The following is a 22,169-nucleotide window of genomic DNA, read 5'->3' on the forward strand; positions in this document are numbered from 1 at the left end:
TATAAATTTGGCTTTCACAAAACATATTACAAATGCTCTCATAAAAGCTAGAGAAGAGAAACTAGAACGCGAAGCTTCTATTCCTAGGAAGCTAGAGGATGGTTGGGAGCCCATCATTAAGATGAAGGTCAATGACTTTGATTGTAATGCTTTATGTGATCTTGGTGCAAGTATTTCTGTTATGCCTAAGAAAATTTATAATATGCTTAACTTGCCACCATTGAAAAATTGTTATTTGGATGTTAATCTTGCTGATAACTCTATAAAGAAACCTTTGGGGAGAGTTGATAATGTTCGCATTACCGTTAACAATAACCTTGTCCCCGTTGATTTTGTTGTCTTGGATATTGAATGCAATGCATCTTGTCCCATTATATTGGGAATACCTTTTCTTCGAACTGTTGGTGCTATCATTGATATGAAGGAAGGTAATATTAAATATCAATTTCCTCTCAAGAAAGGTATGGAACACTTCCCTAGAAATAGAATGAAGTTACCTTTTGATTCTATTATTAGAACAAATTATGATGTTGACACTTCGTCTCTTGATAATACTTGATACACACTTTTTGCGCCTAGCTGAAAGGCGTTAAAGAAAAGCGCTTATGGGAGACAACCCATGTTTTTACTACAGTATTTTGTTTTATATTTGAGTCTTGGAAGTTGTTTACTACTGTAGCAACCTCTCCTTATCTTAGTTTTGTGTTTTGTTGTGCCAAGTAAAGTCGTTGATAGTAAGGTTCATACTAGATTTGGATTACTGCGCAGAAACAGATTTCTTTGCTGTCACGAATCTGGGAAAAATTCTCTGTAGGTAACTCAGAAAATTATGCCAATTTACGTGAGTGATCCTCAGATATGTACGCAACTTTCATCCAATTTGAGAATTTTCATTTGAGCAAGTCTGATGCCTCAATAAAATTCGTCTTTACGAACTGTTCTGTTTTGACAGATTCTGCCTTTTATTTCGCATTGCCTGTTTTGCCATGCTCAATGGATATTTTGATTCCATTGACTTTCAATAGCTTTGTGCAATGTCCAGAAGTGTTAAGAATGATTATGTCACCTCTGAACATGTATATTTTGATTGTGCACTAACTCTCTAATGAGTTGTTTTGAGTTTGGTGTGGAGGAAGTTTTCAAGGATCAAGAGAGGGAGATGATACAACATGATCAAGGAGAGTGAAAGCTCTAAACTTGGGGATGCACCGGTGGTTCACTCCTGCATATATCAAGAAGACTCAAGCGTCTAAGCTTGGGGATGCCCAAGGCATCCCCTTCTTCATCGACAACATTATCAGGTTCCTCCCCTGAAACTATATTTTTATTCCGTCACATCTTATGTGCTTTGCTTGGAGCGTCGATTTGTTTTTGTTTTTGTTTTGTTTGAATAAAATGGATCCTAGAATTCATTGTGTGGGAGAGAGACACGCTCCGCTGTTGCATATGGACAAATATGTCCTTAGGCTTTACTCATAATATTCATGGCGAAGTTTCTTCTTCGTTAAATTGTTATATGGTTGGAATTGGAAAATGATACATGTAGTAATTTGCTATAATGTCTTGGATAATGTGATACTTCGCAATTGTTGTGCTCATGAGTAAGCTCTTGCATCATATACTTTGCACCTATTAATGAAGAAATACATAGAGCATGCTAAAATTTGGTTTGCATATTTGGTCTCTCTAAAGTCTAGATAATTTCTAGTATTGAGTTTGAACAACAAGGAAGACGGTGTAGAGTCTTATAATGTTTACAATATGTCTTTTATGTGAGTTTTTCTGCACCGCTTCATCCTTGTGTTTGTTTCAAATAGCCTTGCTAGCCTAAACCTTGTATCGAGAGGGAATACTTCTCATGCATCCAAATACTTGAGCCAACCACTATGCCATTTGTGTCCATCATACCTACCTACTACATGGTATTTCTCCGCCATTCCAAAGTAAATTGCTTGAGTGCTACCTTTAAATTTCTATTATTCATCTTTGCAATATATAGCTCATTGGACAAATAGCCTAAAAACTATTGTGGTATTGAATATGTACTTATGCACTTTATCTCTTATTAAGTTGCTTGTTGTGCGATAACCATGTTCCTGGGGACGCCATCAACTACTCTTTGTTGAATATCATGTGAGTTGCTATGCATGTTCATCTTGTCTGAAGTAAGGGCGATTTACCACCTAATGGTTAGAGCATGCATATTGTTAGAGACGAACATTGGGCCGCTAACTAAAGCCATGATCCATGGTGGAAGTTTCAGTTTTGGACAAATATCCTTAATCTCATATGAGAAAATTAATTGTTGCTAATTGCTTATGCGTTAAAGAGGAGTCCATTATCTGTTGTCTATGTTGTCCCGGTATGGATGTCTAAGTTGAGAATAATCAATAGCGAGAAATCCAATGCGAGCTTTCTCCTTAGACCTTTGTACAGGCGGCATAGAGGTACCCCTTTGTGACACTTGGTTAAAACATGTGCATTGTGATAATCCCGGTAATCCAAGCTAATTAGGACAAGGTGCGGGCACTATTAGTATACTATGCATGAGGCTTGCAACTTGTAAGATATAATTTACATAACACATATGCTTTATTACTACCGTTGACAAAATTATTTCTTGTTTTCAAAATCAAAGCTCTAGCACAAATATAGCAATCGATGCTTTCCTCTTTGAAGGACCATTCTTTTTACTTTTATGTTGAGTCAGTTCACCTATTTCTCTCCACCTCAAGAAGCAAACACTTGTGTGAACTATGCATTGATTCCTACATACTTGCATATTGCACTTGTTATATTACTTTGCATTGACAACTATCCATGAGATATACATGTTATAAGTTGAAAGCAACCGCTGAAACTTCATCTTCCTTTGTGTTGCTTCAATACCTCTACTTTGAATTATTGCTTTATGAGTTAACTCTTATGCAAGACTTATTGATGCTTGTCTGGAAGTACTATTCATGAAAAGTCTTTGCTATATGATTCAGTTGTTTCCTCATGTCATTTACATTGTGTTGATCGCTGCATTCATTACATATGCTTACAATAGTATGATCAAGGTTATGATGGCATGTCACTCCAGAAATTATCTTTGTTATCGTTTACCTGCTCGGGACGAGCAGAAACTAAGCTTGGGGATGCTGATACGTCTCCGACGTATCGATAATTTCTTATGTTCCATGCCACATTATTGATGATATCTACATGTTTTATGCATACTTTATGTCATATTTATGCATTTTCTGGAACTAACCTATTAACAAGATGCCGAAGAGCCGCTTTGCTGTCATTGTTTTTGGTTTCAGAAATCCTAGTAAGGAAATATTCTCGGAATTGGACGAAATCAACGCCCAGGGGCCTATTTTCACACAAAGCTTCCAGAAGACCGAAGAGTCAACGAAGTGGGGCCACGAGGTGGCCAGGAGGTAGGGCGGCGCGGCCCAAGCCCTGGCCGCGCCGACCTGTCTCCTGGGCCTCTCGTGACGCCCCTTGACATGCCCTTCCGCCTACAAATAGCCTTCGTCGCGAAACCCCCAGTACCGAGAGCCACGATACGGAAAACCTTCCAGAGACGCCGCCGCCGCCAATCCCATCTCGGGGGATTCAGGAGATCGCCTCCGGCACCTGCTGAGAGGGGATTCATCTCCCGGAGGACTCTACACCGCCATGGTCGCCTCCGGAGTGATGAGTGAGTAGTTCACCCCTGGACTATGGGTCCATATCGGTAGCTAGATGGTTGTCTTCTCCTCATTGTGCTTAATTGTCGGATCTTGTGAGCTGCCGAACATGATCAAGATCATCTATCTGTAATGCTATATGTTGTGTTTGTTGGGATCCGATGAATAGAGAATACCATGTTATGTTGATTATCAATTTATATCTATGTGTTGTTTATGATCTTGCATGCTCTCCGTTATTAGTAGAGGCTCTGGCCAAGTTGATGCTAGTAACTCCAAGAGGGAGTATTTATGCTCGATAGTGGGTTCATGTCTCCGTGAATCTGGGGGAGTGACAAGAACCCCTAAGGTTATGGATGTGCTGTTGCCACTAGGGATAAAACATTGATGCTATGTCCGAGGATGTAGTTATTGATTACATTACGCGCAATACTTAATGCAATTGTCTGTTGTTAGCAACTTAATACTGGAGGGGGTTCGGATGATAACCTGAAGGTGGACTTTTTAGGCATAGATGCATGCTGGATAGCGGTCTATGTACTTTGTCGTAATGCCCAATTAAATCTCACTATACTCATCATAATATGTATGTGCATGGTCATGCCCTCTTTATTTGTCAATTTCCCAACTGTAATTTGTTCACCCAACATGCTATTTATCTTATGGGAGAGACACCGCTAGTGAACTGTGGACCCCGGTCCAATTCTTTACATCTGAAATACAATCTACTGCAATACTTGTTCTACTGTTCTCTGCAAACAATCATCATCCACACTATACATCTAATCCTTTGTTACAGCAAGCCGGTGAGATTGACAACCTCACTGTTTCGTTGGGGCAAAGTACTTGGTTTGTGCTGTGCAGGTTCCACGTTGGCGCCGGAATCCCTGGTGTTGCGCCGCACTACATCTCGCCGCCATCAACCTTCAACGTGTTTCTTGACTCCTACTGGTTCGATAAACCTTGGTTTCTAACTGAGGGAAACTTACTGCTGTACGCATCACACCTTCCACTTGGGGTTCCCAACGGTCGCGTGATGTACGCGTGTCAAGACCTCGAAGAGACATGCTTGGGTCCATATAATGACATTGGGTCTATTTATGTTGCACACATATGTATGCATCGTACCAAGACATGGTAGGATGACTATCCCCATATGTGCTATGCCTCTAAGCTAGATAGCAAGATAAATGCAAGAATATAGTGCAATAAGTTAATCAATCCAAGTTTTTAGGATCAAGAATACCAAGTTCTCCTCTCAAGTTAACAAAGCGGGCTTCATCCAAAGGCTTAGTGAAAATATCCGCCAATTGGTAGGTTGTTCCCACATGAGTGAGATCAATATACTTATTGGCAACATGATCACGTAGGAAGTGATGGCGAATGTCAATATGTTTGGTGCGACAATGTTGAACCGGGTTGTTGGCGATCTTTATTGCACTTTCATTGTCACAAAGAAGAGGCACCGTACCAAGAGACACACCATAGTATTTCAAGGTTTGCTTCATCCATAACAATTGAGTGCAACAAGATGCCGCGGATATGTATTCGGCTTCGGCGGTGGATAAGGCGGTGGAGTTTTGTTTCTTGGATGACCAACTCACCAATGACCGGCCAATAAATTGGCAAGCCCCGGAGGTAGACTTCCGGTCAACCTTATCACCGGCCCAATCGGAATCCGAATAGCCAATGAGTTCAAAGGTTGACCCCTTTGGATACCATAGCCCGAGAGTAGGAGTGAGAACAAGATATCTTAGAATCCGTTTGACCGCCATTAAATGGCTCTCCTTGGGAGCGGATTGAAAACGAGCACACATCCCTACACTTAGCATGATATTCGGCCTAGAGGCACAAAGGTAGAGCAAGGATCCTATCATGGAGCGGTATACCTTTATGTCCACATCCTTCTCACCGTCACATGAGCCAAGTTGTCCCTTTATGGGCATGGGTGTCTTCATTGGACTTGCATTGGTCATGTTGAATTTCTTGAGCATGTCCCTCACATACTTTTCTTGAGAGATGAAGGTGCCTTTTGCAAGTTGCCTCACTTGGAAGCTGATGACCCACAAGTATAGGGGGTGTATCGTAGTATTTTCGATAAGTAAGAATGTCGATCCCAACGAGGAGCAGAAGGTGTTGACAAGCAGTTTCGATGAAGGATTCACTGTAAATGCTCACAGAGACAAGTATCTGTGGGGTTTTGATGTAACAGTTGAATAAAGTACGAGTAAGTAAAGTGCAAGAGTAACAATTGCAGCGAGTGGCCCAATCCTTTTTAGCACAAAGGACAAGCCGGTTTGTTTACTTATAATGACCAAACGTTCTCGAGGACACACGGGATTTTAGTCTAGTGCTTTCGCTACATATGGCTAAATAATCTTCATTGTTATGATAAGTGTTGTGTGGGTGAACCTATGCTAATGTACCGCCCTTCCTAGGACTAATACATACTTGTGATTATACCCCTTGCAAGCATCCGCAACTACAAGAAAGTAATTAAGAATAAATCTAACCACAGCCTTAATGTAACACCCCAACTTTTTCAACCTTGATTAGTTGTCCTTATTTCAAAAATCAGGGGGAACAAAAACTTTTTCTATAGACTAATTAAGGTGAATTGCCTTGATCTGTTTGCTATGATGAATTGCCTTGATCTGTTGGTAGATGAATTGTCTTGATTTGCTTGTTGATTTTTGTCTTGAGCTACCTCATAGAACGACACCCCTAGTGGTTAAACAAGCAACTCACCAAATAAAACACATGTGTGGCTTAGGAAGAATTGTTTTCCTTCTTACTACATCAAACCTCTCTCCTGATGACAACATGGGTGTGCCATCTTGATTTTTCTCTTTGGGGTACATGATAGCTCAATCATCCTTAATTCACAACTTGGTGATCTCAATGCATGGATCTCATCTGTGCATCTCCCTCTGCAATTTCCACATCCTGCATGTCTCATTCTACCCTTGCATCACATATATTCAACTTGATCTTATACCCTATCCAATGATTCAACTCTAGATCACTTCCTTCACTTTTACCTCTTGTTTTTATTCAAGTTTAATCTTCACAAAACCAAGAGTGGGAATGATGGATACCTTTTGTAGCCACCATCTACCCTTGAGAACACTCCTCCCTAAATTAGTTTCCCTCCTCAAAAATCCTACAGTTTTCCTTCTCTAGTTTTGATCACAAAACTACTTCTAGTTTTATTAAAACTTTCCAAGATTTCTCTTCAAAGAAAACAAGGAACTGAAATGGGTTTTGTTTTTCATCCCATTTCTACCAAGTATTGATTTATAAAACATTATTTCTATTTTGCTTTGTTTTAATAAAAAGCTTGTTTATGGTACCTATACCATTTCTTGTTTCCCTCTTGATTATTTTACATTTGAGAAAAACTCTACCTAACTTGAGAAAGCAAGTAGAATATTTTGAACTCCTATGTTCCAACTAGTTTTCTCTCAACCTTTTCAAATTCCATTTCCACTTGGGTTCTTTCCCAATTGTCTCTAGACAATTGAGGTGTGTCCCATACCTTTCAATTAAACTCTTTTTCAAATGGCAACTCTTGCACATCTTATGCACATCTCTGATCCACCACATTGTATCCCCCATCCTCCAATTCTGGATCAAATGGATGACCAATTGATACTTTCAACTCACTCCCTATTGACCTCTCATTTGTAGAGCAATTTATATCCTTTTCCATCATTACCTTGATCTCATGAATTCATGATTTAAGTCCCCATATTCTTCATTTTGAGTATATGGTTACTTCACTCACCATCTCTCTTAATCTTGCTCTACCATTGTCTCAACCACCATCACCACCATCATCTCTTGGCCAATTTGATAAATTGCTCAAAGTACTTTATTCTCCAACATTGCCACCAATGTTTATTATCACCTCTCTCCCAAATTTTAATACATCATCAAACCATTTTTAGCTAACCCCTCAAATACTCAACCTTGGTCGACATTCATGAAGTGGCATTGCACTTTGTTTGTTCACTTGTGGTTGTCAAGAAGGAGCCGGCCATGGCAAGAAAATTCGGCCAGCCCTCCCTCCTCATTTCCTTCTCTTCCAAGCCTTGCCTCCCAACTACCCCAATCACTAAATGGGCAGCCACCCACCTTGGCCAATCAAATAAGGAGGCAGCCACCCCTCTCCCTCTATAAATTGGCCCTTGGCCGGCCACTCCCTCCTCCTTTGGTCATTTTTCTCACACTCCACACCCTCACACTCTCCTCTACCTCTCCCCCACGAAAATGCTGCTGCCCCTTGCTCCCATGGCCGGCCATGGCCATGGAAGGCACTCCAAGATGAAGCTCCCTCCTCCCTCAAGCTCCTCCTCACCATGAGAGCCTCCCTCTCCTTCTTCTCCCCAACCCTAGATGGTTTTCTCTCCTCTTCCTCTTCCTCCATTGCTAAGATTGGATCTTGATGCAGGTGCATGTTGGTCCAAGCATGGAGAAGCTTGAGCTATCCTCAGATCTGAAGTTCTTGAGCAAAGTTCGTCCAAATCCTTGCAGTAATTTCTGCTATCTTGCTGTTTCAGATTCTGGTACGAACTTGTAAAATCCACCAAATCTCGTGTGCAGATCCAAATCGAGTGATTCAAAGTTCCGCAGATAGATACGGAAAAGATCTACAACTTGGCGTTGGTCTCATCCTCAAATTCTTTACGGATTGTCCGTGGTAAATAAAGTTCTGTAAACATGCAGATTCACTGTTTGTTAGATTTGTTCCGTTTTACGAAACTTTTTTGAGCAAACTCAACTGTAGGTGAAAGCCCTCTTCAATACCTTCATTTTGGCGGTGGTTTCACTTCGATTGACCTCCTGAAACGGAAATGGTTCACAGGTCAAGATCTGATCAGATCTGACTTTGTCGAATTAAACCAGGAGGTTGGGAACGAATTTTTGAATGAAACAAATTGGGTAAGAACCAGCTTTTCAATACCTTTCCGATGCAGCTGACCTCATATTTTTGTGATTGATGTACGATTTGTGGTGAATTAAACTTGTTCTGTGTGTTCTGCAGACATGACTGTTAGCTTTTAAATCACCAAAAATCCATATTTGAACCAAATTGAGTGATTCCAGTTCTGTAGGACTACTGAATGTTTTCTTAATCTTCTCAAACAAGTTTCAAACCCTTACCTGTTCTGTAACTCCAGAGGTAAAGCAAATGGTATAGACATGCAGTAAGCTTGTCAATCCATTTGTGAGAGTTTCAGAAACAATTTGAACCCAAATCCAATTGTGTGTGCATATATGTTTAAATATCTTTCAAATGCCAGTGGTCTCATATTTTTAGGATTTTTCTACGATTTATGGCTTACAGATCTTGTTTTCTGTACAGTCAGATTCAAAGAAATTCCTAAAATGGTAGGTTTAATATTTTTGGGTGATTCCAACTGGGTTAGTCTTGTATTAGTACTGGCCATCTACGAAAAATATTATTAGTCTCTGTTCATGCATATTCGTTACTGTTAGTAAGGTATATGTGTGACATGCATTGTTGGACCAAAACTTGTTGGTCTATTTAAAACCATTGACCAACTCTCTTTATTAGGAATGGACAACCTTTGTTTTATGCTTGCAAAACAAAACCTCTGCAACTTAACATTAGCCCTATTGTTTTGCTTAAGTTTTCAAATGATGTGGAATATGGTTTGCTTCCTATTTTGGATGTTGTGTTGTGTGAGCCAACTAAGTTAGGAAAACTGTTTTCTACTTTTCCCAAAATGTTTGAAAATGTCTCGTGAATGTGTTTGATGCCAAACTAATGCTCTTGTCCTCTTTATGATGTTATCTACCAGGGGATGTTTGGTTTATACCATGGTGATAACCGAGAGAGGCAATTGCTAAGTTGTGATGCACTCATACCTCTACTAGGTAAATAAATGGGGTTTTCTAAATTAAAACTCTTGAAGTTGTTTGTGGTATCTATAAGTCCTTAGTATGTTATACCTTGGCTGCATGGTTAGTTGTTGATTGTTGAATGTTGTCTTGTTGATGCAATGTGATTGATTGTGTTCCTTTTATATTTTCCGGCGCTAGATGCGAACAATTCCGGAGAAGAAGAAGAAGTGGAATTGGACAAGGATTTTATTTATATTGTTGGGATTCTTATATTGATAGAGTTGAAGAAGTACAGGGACAAATAAGCCAAGGCAAGCCATTTACTTTGGCTCTTTATATCCATGTTCTTGGTTGAGATCTTTCTATCCTTGGTCTCTTGATTTCTTGCGTCTCCTTGGGTTTGCTTAATTTGATTCTTTTACATACTTGCCACCAAGTGTGTAATGTCCCCTCTCGATATTTTGCGTACTTACTCTAAGTATGTGAATCACATTCCCCACCTTTTGACACCCTAATTCTAGTAAACACTTGGGATTATATCATTAAAATTGCTCTACTTTTTGATCATCTCCATTCATGCTCAATTGGAGTATGGATGACCTTGACACCCCTTCATGTTATGATGGCAATCATTATGCTATTATACATCTTAGTCACACATAAACTTTAGGTTGGGAAAACCCTCAAGGTTTAACCTTGTTGTAAAAGTTTTTGTTAAAACCTTGGGTATAATGTTATGCCCAAGTGAGAATTTGAGAAAGGAAAGGATTTGGTAAAAATGATGGGTATGAGAAAGTGGTTGGGATATTACGAAAACTTTGGCGCCTAAGTACTCACCCATGACAACAAACTAGCGCAACCACATTACTCCAACATGGGCACGGGGCTTAGCTTGATGTTCGTTCTCTTTAGCATGAGGCACCGCATAACTATACAAGGGTACGGATACCCCCGAGTCCGGATTGTCGAGGTTGGGACAATAGTATAACGGGAGGCCTTCGGGGCTGACCCGTCCGGAAGACACTATGGGTCTCCTGGCTTGGCGGTGGAGCCACGCTCAAAAGGAGGTGAGCTGCCACGGTGCCGGGGAGGTACATACTCCATAGGGTAGGACCTCTTGCTAATTAGAATGGGCGAAAGGCTTCGACTGGTTATCCGATACCCACATACTTTCGTATGATGGCCCGGGATGATCCGTGGCGGATTTATCAGATCTTGTGGGGAAAGTGTGCAAACTCTGCAGAGTTAAATCTATTCGAATAGCCGTGTCCGCGGTCATGGACGGTTGGATTGGCTGTTGCTTAGCCTGATGTGTTTTGTTTGAGAAAATGTTTGACAAAGGAAAGAAACGGGTTTTGTGTTGGAGTACTTGGAGTACTGGAAAAATGGTTGATGACCACAATGAGGTGGTCGGAAAGGAATTGATAAAAATTGGGTCTACCCTTCCTAAGTGTTTATGTCGTGAAAGATCTTCCTAAATTGAGTCAAGTAGTGATGTCTTAGATATATTCTCTCATCTCCTTCACCCATGAAGTTGAGATGCTAACTCCACTAAAACACTTCTTCTCTTCTACATAACATATTCTTGTTATATAAGTGGTCATTCCCTCTTGATCTCCTAGTTAGTCCTCGGTACCTTGTTCTCCTTGATATGTTACCTTGTAAATGGTTTGCGAGTACAATTCCAAATGTACTCACGGCTTTGTCCCTGGCTATTTACTTGGCCAGACTTGAAGGAGTTCGACAGATGAAGAAGGAGTTGGCGACGTCTATGCGAGCTAGGAACGTCTTCCCGCCGCTTGCTCGTAGGGTTATGGCAGATGACTTGGGTACTGCGCTGCTGAAGTGATGATGCTACTCTGATGTTTAGTTAGGCCCTTCGAGGCTATTATGTAATTATCGGTCATGTGACCATGTTGTAATTTTCTTATTCCGCTTTGTAATTGGATGGTGTAATTTGATATCAGTTCGGTTATGTGTTCACGGCGCACTGATCATGGGATCGTGAACTGTATACATAACAGGGAATTTCGGACAGCTAGTTCGGGGTCCCCACAGAGCTGGTATCAGAGCTATCCTGACTGTAGGAGACCTTAGTTAGCATGGACGATAGTTAGGAGACAAGTAATTGGGAAAAACTATTTACGAAACAAATTATTTCTTTAGTAGGAAGCATAGCTTCTACTCCTCTTATTTCTTCAAAGCTTCTAAATTCTTATCTCTCCGCTTTATAAAAGGGTTTGAAAATTCTTACTCTATTGTCTCATCCAATTCAAACCTACATATTGGATGATGTCCCCAACCCAGACCGGAGACTCGAACTCGAAGATGGATCAACCTTTTATGAAGTCTCACATATCTCCAACAGCAGCTATTGAAGATTTGATGCCGACTTAGCCGTGCTCATGTAGGGATGATAACATCACATCTTTGGTTGTCACCAAAGTCTGTCGATGAGCTGACCTTGTTCCTCCATGGACTTGCACTTTTTGCAGTCATCTGGGATCAAGTCCTCAGTTCTTGACTAGTACTTTTTAGGCCAGCCACCAGAAGTTGCCGCCTTCGGGAGCACCTCAATAGCTACCTCTTCGAAGACCTCATATTTCCGGGATGTCGAGACTAGAAGTTCTACACAGTTTTCTCCTCCGCCTCATCATCAATGACTCAACACCCGGCCCCTTCACCACCAACTGCTACAAGGATCCAAGTTGAAACTGATGCTAATGTTATGAAGACGCCAACATATGCGACCAGCCCCAAACCTATAGGATGGATAGGACAAACTCAATCACTTTGATTGAGCTACCCCGCGCATTAGGAATTTCTGGGTACTTAGAGTACCATGTCTGGTGTGATGATTGCTTGTGGTTCCCTAGTGTGCTGCCTTGAATGTTTGTATCTGTTTGCTGTGTGCTTGTATGTCTTGCTATTTAGACGTTTCCGCCCTTTTTAATTGTTTGAAATTTGTGAAACAGAAATTAAAAATGGAAATCTGCCAGTGTACTGTTTTGGTAATAAAAATAGTTTGGTAGCTCCGATTGATGTGATTCCAATTGCACTAGAACCAGTATGAAATTATCTTTCAGACGCCACTGACCTTGTATTTTTAGGATTTTTGTGCGATTTTTAATAAATAAAACTTGATCACTGTTTCTGGTTAGTATTTTGAGTCTCAAAAATTGAAAAATAAATATTTTTGAATGATTCCAATTGTGTTGATCTTGTCTTGTTACTGTGCATCTAGGAAAAATACCAGTAGCCTCTGTTAGTGGTATTGTGTCTCTGGTTATGGTTGTATGGGTGTCACATGCAATGATAGGATTAAGGTTTGCCTCGCCGATGTATTGCTAACTATTAGTTCAATTGGGTAGACTAACGAAAGACTCTAACTCTAAACCCGTTGGAAGTTGTTTTTCAACCGTCAAGAAAACTAACCCGACCCCTATCTACGCTGACTTCCTTCAAGATCAGCTGGAGCATCTCCACTACGCCAAGAAAGAAGAAGCCCTACCTTCAAGAGTGACTGCACCTCTACGAGAAGACATGCTAACTTAGTCTAACCTTGGAGTATACTCGCGCTAACCGCGAGGATATCTTTTTAAAACTACCCTCGAACACACCGTCTAACAAGCTGAGAGAACAATAGCGTCAAAGCCGAGCTACACCACATGGTTCATCTGGTCCTCATCAAATGAAGCTTCTGAAGATACTCCAAGACTCAAGACTTTAGGCGTAGTTTACCCGCTAACTTCTGAGTGGTTACGGACATCAGCACTGACCCTCAAGCTGAAGATTGTCTTCGACGACCCTCGTTGTCGCTTCATATGGGTACCAACCAGGCGTTTCTTCAACTTTCTAACTCGCCGCGGGTCCCATATGGTTCAGTTAACACCGTGAGTGCCTCTTGAAGTGGTGGTCTCGCACGTCGCCCGAAGATTCTTCACCTGAACAAGGAAGACCGATGACTTCTTCCGAAGCCCCGCACGTAACTACAAGGCAGAAGCTCTGAGTTTTTCCGAGAACCCGATGAAAAATCTTAAGGGTGGAAGACTTCATCTTCCACTAAAATCAAGCTAACTCTAAAAAGGTTTTCAGCCCTGCTCAAGCACCGTTGGGTGCACTAACCCTCCCCCAGTCTTGAACCTCCGCCAGGATCGTGAAGAAGCTACAGATCCAACACCTGCATGGAGTAGTCAACCTCTTCATGAAGCTCGCCATCGGCCGAAATCCAACATGTCTCCCAGAAGATGAAGCAAACGCCTTTCTCTACAACGGCACGTCTACAGAAGAATGGAGTCTGACTTTGGTTAAACTTTATAACCCCTCTAGTTCTACACTCAGTAATCTCGGGACGAGATTATTTTAAGGGTGGAAGATCTGTAACACCCCAACTTTTTCAACCTTGATTAGTTGTCCTTATTTCAAAAATCAGGGGGAACAAAAACTTTTTCTATAGACTAATTAAGGTGAATTGCCTTGATCTGTTTGCTATGATGAATTGCCTTGATCTGTTGGTAGATGAATTGTCTTGATTTGCTTGTTGATTTTTGTCTTGAGCTACCTCATAGAACGACACCCCTAGTGGTTAAACAAGCAACTCACCAAATAAAACACATGTGTGGCTTAGGAAGAATTGTTTTCCTTCTTACTACATCAAACCTCTCTCCTGATGACAACATGGGTGTGCCATCTTGATTTTTCTCTTTGGGGTACATGATAGCTCAATCATCCTTAATTCACAACTTGGTGATCTCAATGCATGGATCTCATCTGTGCATCTCCCTCTGCAATTTCCACATCCTGCATGTCTCATTCTACCCTTGCATCACATATATTCAACTTGATCTTATACCCTATCCAATGATTCAACTCTAGATCACTTCCTTCACTTTTACCTCTTGTTTTTATTCAAGTTTAATCTTCACAAAACCAAGAGTGGGAATGATGGATACCTTTTGTAGCCACCATCTACCCTTGAGAACACTCCTCCCTAAATTAGTTTCCCTCCTCAAAAATCCTACAGTTTTCCTTCTCTAGTTTTGATCACAAAACTACTTCTAGTTTTATTAAAACTTTCCAAGATTTCTCTTCAAAGAAAACAAGGAACTGAAATGGGTTTTGTTTTTCATCCCATTTCTACCAAGTATTGATTTATAAAACATTATTTCTATTTTGCTTTGTTTTAATAAAAAGCTTGTTTATGGTACCTATACCATTTCTTGTTTCCCTCTTGATTATTTTACATTTGAGAAAAACTCTACCTAACTTGAGAAAGCAAGTAGAATATTTTGAACTCCTATGTTCCAACTAGTTTTCTCTCAACCTTTTCAAATTCCATTTCCACTTGGGTTCTTTCCCAATTGTCTCTAGACAATTGAGGTGTGTCCCATACCTTTCAATTAAACTCTTTTTCAAATGGCAACTCTTGCACATCTTATGCACATCTCTGATCCACCACATTGTATCCCCCATCCTCCAATTCTGGATCAAATGGATGACCAATTGATACTTTCAACTCACTCCCTATTGACCTCTCATTTGTAGAGCAATTTATATCCTTTTCCATCATTACCTTGATCTCATGAATTCATGATTTAAGTCCCCATATTCTTCATTTTGAGTATATGGTTACTTCACTCACCATCTCTCTTAATCTTGCTCTACCATTGTCTCAACCACCATCACCACCATCATCTCTTGGCCAATTTGATAAATTGCTCAAAGTACTTTATTCTCCAACATTGCCACCAATGTTTATTATCACCTCTCTCCCAAATTTTAATACATCATCAAACCATTTTTAGCTAACCCCTCAAATACTCAACCTTGGTCGACATTCATGAAGTGGCATTGCACTTTGTTTGTTCACTTGTGGTTGTCAAGAAGGAGCCGGCCATGGCAAGAAAATTCGGCCAGCCCTCCCTCCTCATTTCCTTCTCTTCCAAGCCTTGCCTCCCAACTACCCCAATCACTAAATGGGCAGCCACCCACCTTGGCCAATCAAATAAGGAGGCAGCCACCCCTCTCCCTCTATAAATTGGCCCTTGGCCGGCCACTCCCTCCTCCTTTGGTCATTTTTCTCACACTCCACACCCTCACACTCTCCTCTACCTCTCCCCCACGAAAATGCTGCTGCCCCTTGCTCCCATGGCCGGCCATGGCCATGGAAGGCACTCCAAGATGAAGCTCCCTCCTCCCTCAAGCTCCTCCTCACCATGAGAGCCTCCCTCTCCTTCTTCTCCCCAACCCTAGATGGTTTTCTCTCCTCTTCCTCTTCCTCCATTGCTAAGATTGGATCTTGATGCAGGTGCATGTTGGTCCAAGCATGGAGAAGCTTGAGCTATCCTCAGATCTGAAGTTCTTGAGCAAAGTTCGTCCAAATCCTTGCAGTAATTTCTGCTATCTTGCTGTTTCAGATTCTGGTACGAACTTGTAAAATCCACCAAATCTCGTGTGCAGATCCAAATCGAGTGATTCAAAGTTCCGCAGATAGATACGGAAAAGATCTACAACTTGGCGTTGGTCTCATCCTCAAATTCTTTACGGATTGTCCGTGGTAAATAAAGTTCTGTAAACATGCAGATTCACTGTTTGTTAGATTTGTTCCGTTTTACGAAACTTTTTTGAGCAAACTCAACTGTAGGTGAAAGCCCTCTTCAATACCTTCATTTTGGCGGTGGTTTCACTTCGATTGACCTCCTGAAACGGAAATGGTTCACAGGTCAAGATCTGATCAGATCTGACTTTGTCGAATTAAACCAGGAGGTTGGGAACGAATTTTTGAATGAAACAAATTGGGTAAGAACCAGCTTTTCAATACCTTTCCGATGCAGCTGACCTCATATTTTTGTGATTGATGTACGATTTGTGGTGAATTAAACTTGTTCTGTGTGTTCTGCAGACATGACTGTTAGCTTTTAAATCACCAAAAATCCATATTTGAACCAAATTGAGTGATTCCAGTTCTGTAGGACTACTGAATGTTTTCTTAATCTTCTCAAACAAGTTTCAAACCCTTACCTGTTCTGTAACTCCAGAGGTAAAGCAAATGGTATAGACATGCAGTAAGCTTGTCAATCCATTTGTGAGAGTTTCAGAAACAATTTGAACCCAAATCCAATTGTGTGTGCATATATGTTTAAATATCTTTCAAATGCCAGTGGTCTCATATTTTTAGGATTTTTCTACGATTTATGGCTTACAGATCTTGTTTTCTGTACAGTCAGATTCAAAGAAATTCCTAAAATGGTAGGTTTAATATTTTTGGGTGATTCCAACTGGGTTAGTCTTGTATTAGTACTGGCCATCTACGAAAAATATTATTAGTCTCTGTTCATGCATATTCGTTACTGTTAGTAAGGTATATGTGTGACATGCATTGTTGGACCAAAACTTGTTGGTCTATTTAAAACCATTGACCAACTCTCTTTATTAGGAATGGACAACCTTTGTTTTATGCTTGCAAAACAAAACCTCTGCAACTTAACATTAGCCCTATTGTTTTGCTTAAGTTTTCAAATGATGTGGAATATGGTTTGCTTCCTATTTTGGATGTTGTGTTGTGTGAGCCAACTAAGTTAGGAAAACTGTTTTCTACTTTTCCCAAAATGTTTGAAAATGTACTGTGAATGTGTTTGATGCCAAACTAATGCTCTTGTCCTCTTTATGATGTTATCTACCAGGGGATGTTTGGTTTATACCATGGTGATAACCGAGAGAGGCAATTGCTAAGTTGTGATGCACTCATACCTCTACTAGGTAAATAAATGGGGTTTTCTAAATTAAAACTCTTGAAGTTGTTTGTGGTATCTATAAGTCCTTAGTATGTTATACCTTGGCTGCATGGTTAGTTGTTGATTGTTGAATGTTGTCTTGTTGATGCAATGTGATTGATTGTGTTCCTTTTATATTTTCCGGCGCTAGATGCGAACAATTCCGGAGAAGAAGAAGAAGTGGAATTGGACAAGGATTTTATTTATATTGTTGGGATTCTTATATTGATAGAGTTGAAGAAGTACAGGGACAAATAAGCCAAGGCAAGCCATTTACTTTGGCTCTTTATATCCATGTTCTTGGTTGAGATCTTTCTATCCTTGGTCTCTTGATTTCTTGCGTCTCCTTGGGTTTGCTTAATTTGATTCTTTTACATACTTGCCACCAAGTGTGTAATGTCCCCTCTCGATATTTTGCGTACTTACTCTAAGTATGTGAATCACATTCCCCACCTTTTGACACCCTAATTCTAGTAAACACTTGGGATTATATCATTAAAATTGCTCTACTTTTTGATCATCTCCATTCATGCTCAATTGGAGTATGGATGACCTTGACACCCCTTCATGTTATGATGGCAATCATTATGCTATTATACATCTTAGTCACACATAAACTTTAGGTTGGGAAAACCCTCAAGGTTTAACCTTGTTGTAAAAGTTTTTGTTAAAACCTTGGGTATAATGTTATGCCCAAGTGAGAATTTGAGAAAGGAAAGGATTTGGTAAAAATGATGGGTATGAGAAAGTGGTTGGGATATTACGAAAACTTTGGCGCCTAAGTACTCACCCATGACAACAAACTAGCGCAACCACATTACTCCAACATGGGCACGGGGCTTAGCTTGATGTTCGTTCTCTTTAGCATGAGGCACCGCATAACTATACAAGGGTACGGATACCCCCGAGTCCGGATTGTCGAGGTTGGGACAATAGTATAACGGGAGGCCTTCGGGGCTGACCCGTCCGGAAGACACTATGGGTCTCCTGGCTTGGCGGTGGAGCCACGCTCAAAAGGAGGTGAGCTGCCACGGTGCCGGGGAGGTACATACTCCATAGGGTAGGACCTCTTGCTAATTAGAATGGGCGAAAGGCTTCGACTGGTTATCCGATACCCACATACTTTCGTATGATGGCCCGGGGATGATCCCGGCGGATTTATCAGATCTTGTGGGGAAAGTGTGCAAACTCTGCAGAGTTAAATCTATTCGAATAGCCGTGTCCGCGGTCATGGACGGTTGGATTGGCTGTTGCTTAGCCTGATGTGTTTTGTTTGAGAAAATGTTTGACAAAGGAAAGAAACGGGTTTTGTGTTGGAGTACTTGGAGTACTGGAAAAATGGTTGATGACCACAATGAGGTGGTCGGAAAGGAATTGATAAAAATTGGGTCTACCCTTCCTAAGTGTTTATGTCGTGAAAGATCTTCCTAAATTGAGTCAAGTAGTGATGTCTTAGATATATTCTCTCATCTCCTTCACCCATGAAGTTGAGATGCTAACTCCACTAAAACACTTCTTCTCTTCTACATAACATATTCTTGTTATATAAGTGGTCATTCCCTCTTGATCTCCTAGTTAGTCCTCGGTACCTTGTTCTCCTTGATATGTTACCTTGTAAATGGTTTGCGAGTACAATTCCAAATGTACTCACGGCTTTGTCCCTGGCTATTTACTTGGCCAGACTTGAAGGAGTTCGACAGATGAAGAAGGAGTTGGCGACGTCTATGCGAGCTAGGAACGTCTTCCCGCCCGCTGTTCGTAGGGTTATGGCGTATGACTTGGGTACTGCCGTCTGAAGTGATGATGCTACTCTGATGTTTAGTTAGGCCCTTCGAGGCTATTATGTAATTATCGGTCATGTGACCATGTTGTAATTTTCTTATTCCGCTTTGTAATTGGATGGTGTAATTTGATATCAGTTCGGTTATGTGTTCACGGCGCACTGATCATGGGATCGTGAACTGTATACATAACAGGGAATTTCGGACAGCTAGTTCGGGGTCCCCACACTTAAACTCTGAGATCCTGCTATCCCTCCTGCATCGATATACCAACGGGGGTTTAGGTTTCTGTCACTCCGGCAACCCCGCAATCGGCAAACGAGTACAAGATGCATTCCCCTAGGCCCATAAAGGTGAAGTGTCATGTAGTCGACGTTCACATGACACCACTAGAAGAATAACACCACAACTTAAATATCATACCATTAAATATTACTCAACCATAGTTCACTACTAACAGTTAGACTTCACCCATGTCCTCAAGAACTAAACGAACTACTCACAAGACATCATATGGAACATGATCAGCGGTGATATGATGATGAATAACAATCTGAACATAAACTTGGTTCAATGGTTTCACTCAATAGCATCAACAACAAGTAGAAATCGATACCGGGAGAGTTTCCCTATCAAACAATCAAGATCAAACCCAAATTGCTACGGCGGTGACGGTATCCAGCGGTGGAGACGGCGGTGATGATGGTGGAGATGGTGATGGTGGTGATGGAGATGATGTCCAGCTCGATGACGGTGGCGATGGCGTCGATTTCCCCCTCCGGGAGGGAATTTCCCCGGCGGATTCCTGCCCGCCGGAGAGCTCTTTTCTCTCTGGTGTTCTCCGCCCCGCAGAGGCGGCTGTAACTCTTCGTGAGGTACCCTCTGTGGCTTAGGTCTTCGGGACGAAGGGTTTCGCGAAGAAAAGGAGGCGAAAGGGGCTGTGGGGCCCCCACACCACAAGGTGGCGCGGCCAGGCCATGGGCCGCGCCGCCTCGTGGTCCTGCCCCACCTTGGGCCTTCTCAGCTCCCCCTTCGGCTTCCTTCGTCATCCGGAAAAATAGGATTTTTGGTATAATTTCCTTCCACAGCTTGATCTTCCGAAATATTGCGTTCCGACGGTGCTTTTTCCAGCAGTAATCCCGGCTCCTGCTTGATCCTCCAATAATGATGAAACATGCAAAATAGATGAAATAACATAAGTATTGTATCCAAATATGAAATATATCAATGAATAACAGCAAATTATGATACAAAATAGTGATGCAAATTGGACGTATCAACTCCCCCCAAGCTTAGACTTCGCTTGTCCCCAAGCGAAACTGAACTCGGTAAACAGGACCACATGTTTATGGAGTGAAGAGTCGATAAATAAAATACGGACAAGAAGCATCATATTCATTCACACAAGACATTCTAGTAAACAACTTCCTCATATAACTCAACTTGAAACAAGTATAAGGTAATCACAAATAAAGGTGCATAAGAAATCATAGTTGGTGATGGCAAACTTCGCTTCTTGGTCGTAGAACAATTAACAGATTATATTTATCTCATTGAGCAGCGCTCTCATGTTAAAGTTTATAAGGCACAACTTGCATACTCAATCATAATGGTCTCCTCATAATCATTGATAACTTGCAAAGCTATATTCATTCAGATAAAACTTGAACTAAACAAGGAAAAGTAAAAGACATGATGAAGCAAATCACAATATAATGGTTTGATCACAACTACTCAAATGCTTGCTTGAGATGGAGGGAAATAGGTTTACTGACTCAACATAAAGTAAAAGACAGGCCCTTCGCAGAGGGAAGCAGTGATTAAATCTTGTGCTAGAGCTTTTTCAGTTTTGAAATCATATAGAGATAATAAAAGTAACATTTTGAGAGGTGTTTGTTGTTGTCAACGACTGGTAGCGGGTACTCTAACCCCCTTGTCAGACAACCTTCAAAGAGCGGCTCCCATATTATTTTCATTTTATGTGGCACTCCTTCCAACCTTTCTTTCACAAACCATGGCTAACCGAATCCTCGGGTGCCTGCCAACAATCTCATACCATGAAGGAGTGCCTTTTTATTTTAGTTTTATTATGATGATGACACTCCCCCCAACCTTTGCTTACACAAGCCATGGCTAACCGAATCCTCGGGTGCCTGCCATCAATCACATACCATGGAGGAGTGTCTATTTAGTTTAATTAATTTGGGACTGGGAATCCCATTGCCAGCTCTTTTTGCAAAATTATTGGATAAGCGGATGAAGCCACTAGTCCATTGGTGAAAGTTGCCCAACAAGATTGAAAGATAAAACACCACATACTTCCTCATGAGCTATGAAACATTGACACAAATAAGAGATAACAAGTTTTGAATTGTTTAAAGGTAGCACATGAAGTATTTACTTGGAATGGCAGAAAATACCATGTAGTAGGTAGGTATGGTGGACACAAATGACATAGGTTTGGGTTAAGATTTGGATGCACGAGAAGTATTCCCTCTCAGTACAGGTTTTTGGCTAGCAAGGTTAATTAGCAAGCATAAGAGTTGAGGGAAACAAACAAATATACATGTAATAGAAACAATCATGCATCTTCCTTGTAAGCACAAACAATTTTAACTTCAGAATAATAAGCTATGAGCTAACAAGAAAGAAAGACAATGAAACAACTACATGTATTTCTCTTTTCTACTTAAACCTCAAAGTGTTGTTGCTACTGACCAATGCTAAGTTTGCCAAAACCAAATAGATTTATTCAATGCTCCCAAAGTGATACCAATACTAATGACAAGATAAATCATATAATAGAGATTGCAAACTAAAATAAGATGTGCAATATGTAAATAATAAGACTTCTCATTAATATTCCATAACGATAACTCACACCAAGGGATACATAGATAACCAACTAAAGGAGAGATACTTCCAAACTGCAACCCATCTTATATGATAACTTCCCTACTCATGATATGACACTACTTGACAATAAAAAGTAAAAGGTAGCGATGATGTGATACCGCGGCACTCCCCCAAGCTTGGAACAAACCAAGGGGATGCCAATACCGATG

The 22,169-nt window shown here is 40.9% G+C and overlaps 2 long non-coding RNA genes across 2 annotated transcripts; both read left to right on the forward strand.

The window, feature by feature from the left end:
• The first annotated feature begins 7,884 nt into the window (after positions 1 to 7,884).
• LOC127302171 (uncharacterized) lies at positions 7,885 to 11,588 on the forward strand. The gene is made up of 6 exons (XR_007852694.2): positions 7,885 to 8,196; positions 8,286 to 8,382; positions 8,470 to 8,624; positions 9,509 to 9,584; positions 9,750 to 9,862; positions 11,280 to 11,588. It is a non-coding gene; the product is annotated as an uncharacterized lncRNA (long non-coding RNA).
• Positions 11,589 to 15,609: 4,021 nt separating this feature from the next.
• LOC127302170 (uncharacterized) lies at positions 15,610 to 19,071 on the forward strand. Its single transcript, XR_007852693.2, has 6 exons — positions 15,610 to 15,921; positions 16,011 to 16,107; positions 16,195 to 16,349; positions 17,234 to 17,309; positions 17,475 to 17,587; positions 19,005 to 19,071. It is a non-coding gene; the product is annotated as an uncharacterized lncRNA (long non-coding RNA).
• The last annotated feature ends 3,098 nt before the right edge of the window (positions 19,072 to 22,169 follow it).

This window comes from Lolium perenne, chromosome 5 (genome assembly GCF_019359855.2).
Source record: "Lolium perenne isolate Kyuss_39 chromosome 5, Kyuss_2.0, whole genome shotgun sequence".
NCBI lineage: Eukaryota > Viridiplantae > Streptophyta > Magnoliopsida > Poales > Poaceae > Lolium > Lolium perenne.